The following is a 12,449-nucleotide window of genomic DNA, read 5'->3' on the forward strand; positions in this document are numbered from 1 at the left end:
TGACTGGTCCTTCACTTTATTGTGACCCGTCCCACGCTTTATTGTGTCTGGCCCCTCGCTTTATTGTATCTTGTCCCTCACTTTATTGTGTCTGGTCCCTCGCTTTATTGTGACTGGTCCTTCACTTTATTGTGACCTGTCCCTCACTTTATCGTGACCCGTCCCTCGCTTTATTGTGTCTGGCCCCACGCTTTATTGTATCTTGTCCCTCACTTTATTGTGTCTGGTCCCTCGCTTTATTGTGACTGGTCCTTCATTTTATTGTGACTGGTCCCTCACTTTATTGTGACTGGTCCCTCGCTTTATTGTGTCTGGTCCCTCGCTTTATTGTGACTGGTCCCTCACTTTATTGTGACTGGCCCCACACTTTATTGTATCTTGTCCCTAAATTTATTGTGTCTGGTCCCTCACTTTAGTGACTGGTCCCTCACTTTATTGTGACTGGTCCTTCACTTTATTGTGAATGGTCCCTCACTTTATTGTGACTGGTCCTTCACTTTATTGTGACTGGTCCTTCACTTTATTGTGAATGGTCCCTCACTTTATTGTGACTGGTCCCTCATTTTATTGACTGGTCCTTCGCTTTATTGTGTCTGGTCCCTCGCTTTATTGTGACTGGTCCCTCGCTTTATTGTGACTGGTCCCTCACTTTATTGAGACTGGTCCCTCACTTTATTGTGACTGGTCCTTCACTTTATTGTGACTGGTCCTTCACTTTATTGTGAATGGTCCCTCACTTTATTGTGATTGGTCCTTCACTTTATTTTGAATGGTCCCTCACTTTATTGTGACTGGACCTTCACTTTATTGTGACCGGTCCCTCACTTTATTGTGACTGGTCCTTCACTTTATTGTGACCCGTCCCTCGCTTTATTGTGTCTGGCCCCACGCTTTATTGTATCTTGTCCCTCACTTTATTGTGTCTGGTCCCTCGCTTTATTGTGACTGGTCCTTCACTTTATTGTGACTGGTCCCTCACTTTATTGTGACTGGTCCCTCGCTTTATTGTGTCTGGTCCCTCGCTTTATTGTGACTGGTCCCTCACTTTATTGTGACTGGTCCTTCACTTTATTGTGACCCGTCCCACGCTTTATTGTGTCTGGCCCCTCGCTTTATTGTATCTTGTCCCTCACTTTATTGTGTCTGGTCCCTCGCTTTATTGTGACTGGTCCTTCACTTTATTGTGACCAGTCCCTCAGTTTATTGTGACCCGTTCCTCGCTTTATTGTGACTGGACCTTCACTTTATTGTGACTGGTCCCTCGCTTTATTGTGACTGGTCCTTCACTTTATTGTGACCCGTCCCTCGCTTTATTGTGTCTGGCCCCACGCTTTATTGTATCTTGTCCCTCACTTTATTGTCTCTGGTCCCTCGCTTTATTGTGACTGGTCCTTCACTTTATTATGAATGGTCCCTCACTTTATTGTGGCTGGTCCTTCACTTTATTGTGAATGGTCCCTCACTTTATTGTGAATGGTCCTTCACTTTATTGTGACTGGTCCTTCACTTTAATGTGTCTGGTCCCTCACTTTATTGTGACTGGCCCCTCACTTTATTGTATCTTGTCCCTCACTTTATTGTGACCGATCCCTCGCTTTATTGTGACTGGTCCCTCGCTTTATTGTGAATGGTCCTTCACTTTATTGTGACTGGTCCTTCACTTTAATGTGTCTGGTCCCTCACTTTATTGTGACTGGCCCCTCACTTTATTGTATCTTGTCCCTCGCTTTATTGTGACCGATCCCTCGCTTTATTGTGACTGGTCCCTCGCTTTATTGTGTCCCCAGACTGGTCCCTCACTATATCGTGACTTTTTAAGTATATTTTTGGGGCTTTTATGCCTTTAATGCAGCGGTCCCCAACCTTTTTATCTCCGCGGACCGGTCACCGGTGGAAAATTTTACCGCGGCCCGGCGGGGGGGGGGGAGCGGCGGCGGCCGTTCTCTTTGGGGGGGGGGGGGCAAAAAAAAAGCAAAAAACTCCGTTTCACAAACATAATATGTTTGTAATGGAAGCAGGTTTTCCGTGCTTTTGTGGCGATCTCAGGATATTCTGCTTAAATCCAGAACGCAGGGAGAGAAGTTTTCTGTGAAGTGATGAAGCAGCAGAGAGCCGGCCGGGTCCCGCACACACATTGCGGAGCTTGGAGCATGTGAATCACCTGTTGCAATGAACCCGTAATTTAAACAGGACTCGTGCTTTTTCTTTTAGAACAGCTTTCTTCTTGTTGGAAAGCGTCGGGTCTTCTGTCGTCTCATTATTGAGTTTTTCCCGGCCCGTCGACGTGTGTTTTTCACTCTTTTACGTTTGTGCCTGCCTGTCAATTGCCTGTCAATTGCGCAGCACCGGGAAGATGCACAAACGGAAGTGGCAACATTTTCAAAATAAAACGACCGGAAGTGTGAAATAGACGAAACAAACGATTTCATTTTTTTTTTTTCATTTTCATTTCATCTTTCTGCGGCCCGGTACCAAATGATCCACGGACCGTACCGGTCCGCGGCCCGGTGGTTGGGGACCACTGCTTTAATGGATAGGACAGTTCAGAGAGTGACAGGAAATGGAAGGCAGAGAGGGGGGGAATGACACGGAGGATATGGCCGCTCGACGGGGGATTCGAACCGGGGCCGCCTATTGTGTCTGGTCCCTCACTTTATTGTGACCGGTCCCTCACTTTATTGTGACTGGTCCTTCACTTTATTGTGACCAGTCCCTCACTTGATTGTGACCCGTCCCTCGCTTTATTGTGTCTGGCCCCACGCTTATTTCATCTTGTCTCTCGCTTTATTGTGACTGGTCCCTCACTTTATTGTGACTGGTCCTTCACTTTATCGTGACTGGTCCCTCACTTTATTGTGAATGGTCCCTCACTTTATTGTGATTGGTCCTTCACTTTATTGTGAATGGTCCCTCACTTTATTGTGACTGGTCCTTCACTTTATTGTGACTGGTCCCTCACTTTAATGGGTCTGGTCCCTCACTTTATTGTGACTGGCCCCACGCTTTATTGTATCTTGTCCCTCACTTTATTGTGACTGGTCCTTCACTTTATTGTCTCTGGTCCTTCACTTTATTGTGACCGGTCCCTCACTTTATTGTGACCCGTCCCTCGCTTTATTGTGTCTGGCCCCACGCTTTATTGTGTCTTGTCCCTCACTTTATTGTGACTGGTCCCTCACTTTATTGTGACTGGTCCCTCACTTTATTGTGACTGGTCCCTCGCTTTATTGTGTCTGGTCACTCATTTTATTGTGACCGGTCCCTCACTTTATTGTGTCTGGTCCCTCGCTTTATTGTGACTGGTCCCTCACTTTATTGTGACTGGCCCCACGCTTTATTGTATCTTGTCCCTCACGTTATTGTGTCTGGCCCCACGCTTTATTGTATCTTGTCCCTCACTTTATTGTGACTGGTCCTTCACTTTATTGTGACTGGTCCTTCACTTTATTGTGACCGGTCCCTCACTTTATTGTGACTGGTCCTTCACTTTATTGTGACCAGTCCCTCGCTTTATTGTGTCTGGCCCCACGCTTTATTGTATCTTGTCCCTCACTTTATTGTGTCTGGTCCCTCCCTTTATTGTGACTGGTCCTTCACTTTATTGTGAATCGTCCTTCACTTTATTGTGACTGGACCTTCACTTTATTGTGACCGGTCCCTCACTTTATTGTGACTGGTCCTTCACTTAATTGTGACTGATCCTTCACTTTATTGTGACTGGACCCTCACTTTATTGTGACCGGTCCCTCACTTTATTGTGACTGGTCCTTCACTTTATTGTGACCAGTCCCTCAGTTTATTGTGACCCGTTCCTCGCTTTATTGTGACTGGTCCTTCACTTTATTGTGACTGGACCTTCACTTTATTGTGACCGGTCCCTCGCTTTATTGTGACTGGTCCTTCACTTTATTGTGACCCGTCCCTCGCTTTATTGTGTCTGGCCCCACGCTTTATTGTATCTTGTCCCTCACTTTATTGTCTCTGGTCCCTCGCTTTATTGTGACTGGTCCTTCACTTTATTGTGAATGGTCCCTCACTTTATTGTGACTGGTCCTTCACTTTATTGTGAATGGTCCCTCACTTTATTGTGAATGGTCCTTCACTTTATTGTGACTGGTCCTTCACTTTAATGTGTCTGGTCCCTCACTTTATTGTGACTGGCCCCTCACTTTATTGTATCTTGTCCCTCACTTTATTGTGACCGATCCCTCGCTTTATTGTGACTGGTACCTCGCTTTATTGTGTCCCCAGACTGGTCCCTCACTTTATCGTGACTGGTCCCTCACTTTATCGTGACTTTTTAAGTATATTTTTGGGGCTTTTATGCCTTTAATGGATAGGACAGTTCAGAGAGTGACAGGAAATGGGAGGCAGAGACGGGGGGAATGACACGGAGGATATGGCCGCTCGACGGGGGATTCGTGACCAGTCCCTCACTTTATTGTGACCCGTCCCTCGCTTTATTGTGTCTGGCCCCACGCTTTATTTCATCTTGTCTCTCACTTTATTGTGACTGGTCCCTCGCTTTATTGTGACTGGTCCCTCACTTTATTGTGACTGGTCCTTCACTTTATCGTGAATGGTCCCTCACTTTATTGTGATTGGTCCTTCACTTTATTATGAATGGTCCCTCACTTTATTGTGACTGGTCCTTCACTTTATTGTGACTGGTCCTTCACTTTATTGTGACTGGTCCCTCACTTTAATGGGTCTGGTCCCTCACTTTATTGTGACTGGCCCCACGCTTTATTGTATCTTGTCCCTCACTTTATTGTGACTGGTCCTTCACTTTATTGTGACTGGTCCTTCACTTTATTGTGACCGGTCCCTCACTTTATTGTGACCCGTCCCTCGCTTTATTGTGTCTGGTCCCTCACTTTATTGTGTCTGGTCCCTCACTTTATTTTGTCACCCATCCGGTCCCTCACTTCATTGTATCTGGTCCCTCACTTTATTGTGTCTGGTCCCTCACTTTATTGTCTCTGGTCCCTCGCTTTATTTTGTCCCCCATCCGGTCCCTCACTTTATTGTGTCTGGTCCCTCACTTTATTGTCTCTGGTCCCTCGCTTTATTTTGTCCCCCATCCGGTCCCTCACTTTATTGTGACTGGTCCCTCACTTTATTGTGTATGGTTTCTCACTTTATTGTGCCTGGTCCCTCACTTTTTTAAGACTTGTCCCTCACTTTATTGTGACCGGTCCCTCACTTCCTAACCCTAACCCTTGTATCTGGTCCCTCACTTTATTGTGTCTGGTCCCTCACTTTATTGTGTCTGGTCCCTCGCTTTATTTTGTCCCCCATCCGGTCCCTCACTTTATTGTCTCTGGTCCCTCGCTTTATTTTGTCCCCCATCCGGTCCCTCACTTTATTGTGACTGGTCCCTCGCTTTATTTTGTCCCCCATCCGGTCCCTCACTTTATTGTGACTGGTCCCTTGCTTTATTTTGTCCCCCATCCGGTCCCTCACTTTATTATCTCTGGTCCCTCGCTTTATTTTGTCCCCCATCCGGTCCCTCACTTTATTGTGACTGGTCCCTTGCTTTATTTTGTTCCCATCCAGTCCCTCACTTTATTGTGACTGGTCCCTCACTTTATTGTGTATGGTTTCTCACTTTATTGTGCCTGGTCCCTCACTTTATTAAGACTTGTCCCTCACTTTATTGTGACCGGTCCCTCACTTCATTGTGTCTGGTCCCTCACTTTATTGTCTCTGGTCCCTCGCTTTATTTTGTCCCCCATCCGGTCCCTCGCTTCATTGTGTCTGGTCCCTCACTTCATTGTGTCTGGTCCCTCACTTTATTGTGACTGGTCCCTCACTTTATTGTGGATGGTTTCTCACTTCATTGTGCCTGGTCCCTCACTTTATTAAGACTGGTCCCTCACTTTATTGTGACTGGTCCCTCACTTCATTGTGTCTGGTCCCTCACTTTATTGTGTCTGGTCCCTCACTTTATTTTGTCCCCCATCCGGTCCCTCACTTCATTGTGTCTGGTCCCTCACTTTATTTTGTCCCCCATCCGATCCCTCACTTCATTGTGTCTGGTCCCTCACTTTATTGTATCTGGTCCCTCACTTTATTGTCTGGTCCCTCACTTTATCGTGGCCCCGGACCGGTCCCTCGCTTCATTGTGTCCCCACAAACACTTCCTGTTGTGTTGACAAACTGATGAAGCTGTTTTCTGAGTTTGTAATAACCTACGTTTGTGTCTTTGTCTATTTTTCTGAATTGAGCCTGCAGAGCCACTGTAGCTTTAAAATGAGATTATTTATTATAAACATGTAGAAATTATAAACAAGACTAGTTGTTTTACACTGACTGCAGGATGTAAACTTGTACTTCCTGTTTTGTCCTCCAGATGTCTCACTCTCTCTTTCTCTTTCTTTCTCTGGGGTTAAACTACACTGTTTCCATTCACTCTAGTTTTACACTGTAGGTTTGGTATTCCTGCTGTTTACCATACACCCCCCACCCCCCAACACGACCCCCCCCCCCCCAATCTGCTGTCGTCTGTCTGTCCCCGCCCACCCAAACACCCCCCGACCGACCGGCCCACGCCGACCGACATCAAACACTCCTTTGATACGAGATGGCCTTTATGTGTGTGTGTGTGTGTGTGTGTGTGAGGAAGGGGGTTTTTATGGTGGGGGGTGGGGTTTGTGGTGGTGGGGGGTGGGTGGGTGTTTCCATACCATAGTAGTAAAGAGCTTTTCCTTCTCTTTTCTTTTTTTTCTCCCTGTGTGTGATTTACTGTGGAGGTGGATCCAGGTTAGAGAAGGTTTTATATAGATTTTAAGAACACCGTCGTCACGTGACTCGACGTTAAAACAAAAAAACATCAAACCTAGAGAAACTACAAACGTTCAAATAAAATAAAAGTTAATTAATAATCGTTATTTCTTTGGATCATAGATTATTATAAGATGAATAACAGTGTTTGAACCATTATGGGAGATAAAGTTGGACGACGAAGCAGAGGGAAACCGGCGGGAAACCTAGCTGTTCTGTTGGAAACACCGAGAATTTTCAGAATAAAAGTCCAGCTCATGTGTAAATGTGATGCAGATGGAGGGAAAAGTGCCGGCAGACACAAACGCACACACACAGACACACACTCACACACAAATCCATGAATGTGTGTGTTCAAAGAGTATGAGTGTATTCAGTGTGTGTATGTATGTGTGTGTGTCCGGCTGACCTTTCCACTCATGAATTTTCAGCCACATGTTTAAGTTTTTAAATAATTTAAAAGCCCTGATGCTGCTTCGTCTGTTTAGTGTGTGTTCATGTGTGTGTGTATATGTGTGTGCATGTGTGTGTGTGTGTGTGTGTGTGTGTTTATGTGTGTGTGTTGTGAGAGCGGTTGCACGTCTGTAAATGTAAATGCTGCATGTGAATGTGAATGTGAAGCTGCAGACAAAGACAGAGCAGCTTTTGTTCTTCCATGACAGAAAAGGCCTCTGCAGCTCCTGAAATGGCGGCAGCAGCAGCAGCAGGAACGAGGAGGCTGAGGAGGAGGAGGAGGAGGAGGAGGAGGAGGAGGAAGGAGAGCTGCAAAACCCGGAGCGGACTCATTGGCCCCGGCTGGATCTGGATCCTGGACTCTGTGATCTGGGTTTCATGTTGTTTCACGTCGTGTTTTGGCTGTTTGTTTCGCGGTAAATGACACAGACGAGAAGCCGCGCCCACATATTTTTTTTAAATATCATATCAACACATTGATGTGATCTTTAAAGGAATAGGTCAACGTAGTATGGGAAAAGGAAAACACACCGACTGACATGACTGAAGCTGTAAAGTTCACTGATCAGGAAGATGCAAATTAAGTGTGATCATCTTTTAGTTTAACCTTTGTGAAAATGAATCTGTTTCACAGGTGGTTATTACTCAGACTGTTTCCTATTGGCCGGAGCTAGGTGGTAAAACACAATAAACTAGGCCCGTCTGTGAAACTAAGCTAAAATAAACTAAGGTAGGTTTAACTAAACCAAAATATCATAAGATTATAGCTTAGACAAATTAATTATCTGGGCTTAATTAAGATGAACTAAGATAAAATAACTAAGATACAATACAAAAAGCTAAGCTAAGATATGATAACTTGACCTATCTATCTATCTATCTATCTATCTATCTATCTATCTATCTATCTATCTATCTATCTATCTATCTATCTATCTATCTATCTATCTATCTATCTGGGTTTAACTAAGCTTAACTAAGATAAAATGACTAAGCTACAATACAAAAAGCAAGGCTAAAGCAGGCTAAGCTAAGATATGGTAACTTGACCTATCTATATATCCATCTATCTATCTGGGTTAGACTTAGCTTAACTGATATAAAATAACTAAGACAGGCTTACTAAACTACAAAATACAACAAGATATGCTAAACTAAGCTCAGACAAATAAAGCTAAAAGAGTAAAATGTGATAACTTGACATATATCTTGGTTTAACTAAGGTAAACTAAGCCTAAATAAGCAAGTTGAGCTAAGTTACGATAAATTAAGCTACAATAAACACAATTGAGCTAAACTAAGCAAAGACGACCTAAACCAAGACATAAATAAACCCAGCAAACCTAAAATAAACTAAACTGAGATTAAACAAACCAAGATAAATAAACAACATTAAGGCAACCTAAACTGATCTAAATTATTCCAAGCTGAAATTGACCAAATAATCAAACAAAGCTAAGCTAATATAAACTGAACTAAGCCAATATAAGATAAGTGCTGGTTTTGGCTTTATATTTCCAGATATAACATCGATCTTGTTTATATATTGCTTTTGGTTCCTCAGGTGGTTTCCTGCTGACGGTGCTGAGTCGTGTGTCGGGGCCTTCTAGTTTAATTTGAGGAAACGAAACCCGCTCATAACGAACCTGCAACTGCAGAAAGTCACACTTCAGATCCTCCTCTGGGTTTGGCCACAGTTTCATCTCTCTCTGTCTGTGTGTGTGTGTGTGTGTGTGTAAAAAACCGTGATTATCACAGTAGCTGCTGTATAGTTTTAACAGCGAAGACTTCTTCTTCCTCTCCGCTGGCTGGCTGGCTGCTGCATGATATCGTTGTTACTAATCTCCAGTCTGGTCTGGGGGAGTTTCCCCGAGTTCACATCAGTGACAGAGGAAACAAAACAGTGAGAGGAAGAAGGCGACATATTAAAAATACAAGTTCTCAGAGTGAGGAGGAGGAAGAGGAGGAGGAAGAGGAGGAGGAAGAGGAAGAGGAGGAGGAGGAGGAAGTCTTTACAGCAGCGTAGTGAGAGGTGTGTTCAGGGTTTTGAAGTTTCTAGGAGCTGAATCAGCCCAACGAACGAACGAACGAGGCTTCAGCAAACATGAAGAGACATGATGATCCATCTATCACTGTCAGGTTTTCCTCACTCACACAAACACACACACTCACACACACTCACACACACATACACACACAAACACACACGCCCTCCTTCATAATGGCCAGCACTAAGTCGACTGTGTTTCTAAAAATACAGGACTCGCCCCTCCGAGGCTCTGGGGAGCAGAGCGAGTCACTCCCTGCTGCTGCTGCTGGAGGCTTTTTGGTGGCTGGAGGTTTGAAAAGTTTCCCCTCAGACCATACATGGAGCCCTGAGAGCAGGAGGAGGAGGAGGAGGAGGAGGAGGAGGAGGAGGAAGGGCTGAGGCCTGACAAATACACAAACATTAACACATGAACATGAACACAACAGGCAGCTACTGTTGTTATAGGCTACGACCGACCGTCTGGGAAACTCATGTTCCTCAAACGCATCAACAAACTTTATTGATGTTTCTTCAAACACCAAAAATAAAAAGTTAAAGAAAACTATTAAATCTAAATGATTAGAAGTCACCTGTAGATGGAAGAAGCTCAGCGAGTGACCTCTGACCTCTGACCTCAGCAGAAACATCTACTCTTCTTCTTGTTCTTCAGGGCTCAGGAGCAGCTGGATGGAAACATCACACGATGCGTTAAAGTGTTTAATTCACATCTTACACCCATGGACACATGATCAGACTGAAGACCCTCTGTCTTTGTGTTGCCTCGGATTAAACTTCATACATTTTATTCACTATTTGTCTCTTTGTGTAGATTTTTGTCTTGTTGTGTTCACAATTTGTGTCTTTATGTTCACCATTTGTCTCTTTGTTTTGCCTATTTGTGTCTTTATGTTCACTATTTGTCTCTTTATGTTCACTATTTGTCTCTTTATGTTCACTATTTGTCTCTTTATGTTCACTATTTGTCTCTTTATGTTCACTATTTGACTCTTTATGTTCACTATTTGTCTCTTTATGTTCACTATTTGACTCCATGTTCACTATTCCTCCCCCTGCATTCACTCCTTGCCTCCATGTTGTCTCTTTGTATCTTCATGTTCTTGGTTCTCCATCTTGGAAACTACAGGAAAGCGAAACTTGAAGCTGCGTCTGAGACGTGGACAGACTCGGTGAGTATGGAGGACACACCTGTACCTGACAGACAGGTCGGTATGTGTTACTGCAGCAGCTGCAGCGTCGGCCTCGGGCCTCGGGCCACGTCTTTACGTCTGCAGCAGGAATCTGCTCCTCTGCAGCTTTGAGCCAAACAACTGAAGAGCGCGAAAAGAGAGAAACAGAAAGAGTAACAGAGAGAGAGAGAGAGAGAGTCTTCCTGCTCAGGATCAAAACAAATATTTGCCGTTGGTCGTCGGTCGGCTTCGGGGCGGAAATGTGAAGAATGAGGAAGTGCTGGTGTGTTTGTGTGGAGCGAGGGAGCGAGGCAGCGAGGCAGCGCGGCGGGCAGCAGCCTGCAGCCTCTCCAACATGTCCACCGGCCAAGATCGCTCTGCACACTTCCTGTTTTTCTCCACAGCTTCACATTCAGTCTGAAAACAGAAGCAGAAAAACCCCCCGTGAGACGAGACGTTCAAGGCCTCGACTGTGAATCAGACAGAGCAGCGAAAGTGCAAAGCGCTGACGACGACGGACAGACACGAGCTCAGACTGGCCGATGTTGGTTTATTATTACATATTAATATGATGTAAAATAAAATCGACCTTTCTGGTTGGCTGGCTGGCGTCCTGCGGGGGATTGGTCCATTTTTACCCCGCCGGTTCCGGACGCACAGGTTTAACAATAACTAAGCTACAATACAAAAAGCAAGGCTAAAGCAGGCTAAAATAATCTGGGTTAGACTAAGCTTAACTAGGATAAAAATAACTAAGACAGGGGCTAACAAAACTACAAAATACAATAAGATAGGCTTAACTAAGCTAAGACAAATGAAGCTAAACTAAAATAACATAAGCTAAGATGTGATAACTTGACCTATCTATCTATCCATCTGAGTTTAAATAAGATTAACTAAACTAAGCTAAGACAAATAAAGCTAAAGAAGCTAAGATGTGATAACATCAATCTATCTTGGTTTAACTAAGATTAACTAAGCCTAAATAAGCAAGTTTAACTAAGTTAAGATAAATTAAGCTAAAATAAACACAATTGAGCTAAACTAAGCAAAGACGACCTAAACCAAGACATAAATAAACCCAGCAAACCTAAAATAAACTAAACTGAGATTAAATCATTTTTAATTGGTCCATTTTTTTCTGGACGCGCAGGTTTAACAGGTTCTGTTTGTGGACATGTTGGTAACGATGTGTCACATTTCACATCCTGTCTGTCCTCGGCGTCGGCAGCAGCAGCAGCTGTCCACACGCTCTCCTCCTATTTATTCATAATGATTATAATAATAAAACAACGTAGGCTATATGATTAAAGCTCACAGACATTTGTGTGTTTTCTTCTTTTTCTGTCAATCAAACAGCTCAATAAACAGAAAACCATGTTGTCTTGTGTTTGTCTTTTTGTTCTAACACATTCACAGACAGACAGAGAGACATTGATCTGTGTCGTCCGTCCTCTGTCAGGATGAGTGACGGCTTCAGAGCAGAACATCTGCAGCATATTTTAATCTAGATGCTTCAGTCCATAGAGGACGGACGGACGGACGGATGGACACAGAGACACAGAGGGACGGAGACAGAGAAGGTCAGAAGGTCGACGACATTCAACTCCTCCTGTTTTTTCACGGTGAGGATGAAGAGGAGAGGAACAAACTGCTGCTGCAGCTCGACCTCTCTGAGACGGAGCCAATCAATCCATACGACCTCTTCCTCCATGTCCACACACACACACACACACACACACACACACACACACGGTTCAGGAAGGGAGGGGTGGTCGAGGTAATTTGAGATGCATTTCCTGGAGTCTCATAAAGCAGAAGACTGAGGACCAGCGGCGGTTTTCCTCTGGGTCCTAAAGTCCCTCAGAAAACACAGAGATGAATGAAACCTTCAACCTTCAGCTCTGTCCTCAGCACCGGTCCGTCCCTCCACAGTCAGTCTGTGTCCTTTTTGTCTTTGTCTTATAGAATAAATATCATAAAATCGTCTCTTT

This window comes from Trachurus japonicus, chromosome 17, assembly GCF_045865225.1.
Source record: "Trachurus japonicus isolate A0001 chromosome 17, Traja_1.0".
Lineage (NCBI taxonomy): Eukaryota > Metazoa > Chordata > Actinopteri > Carangiformes > Carangidae > Trachurus > Trachurus japonicus.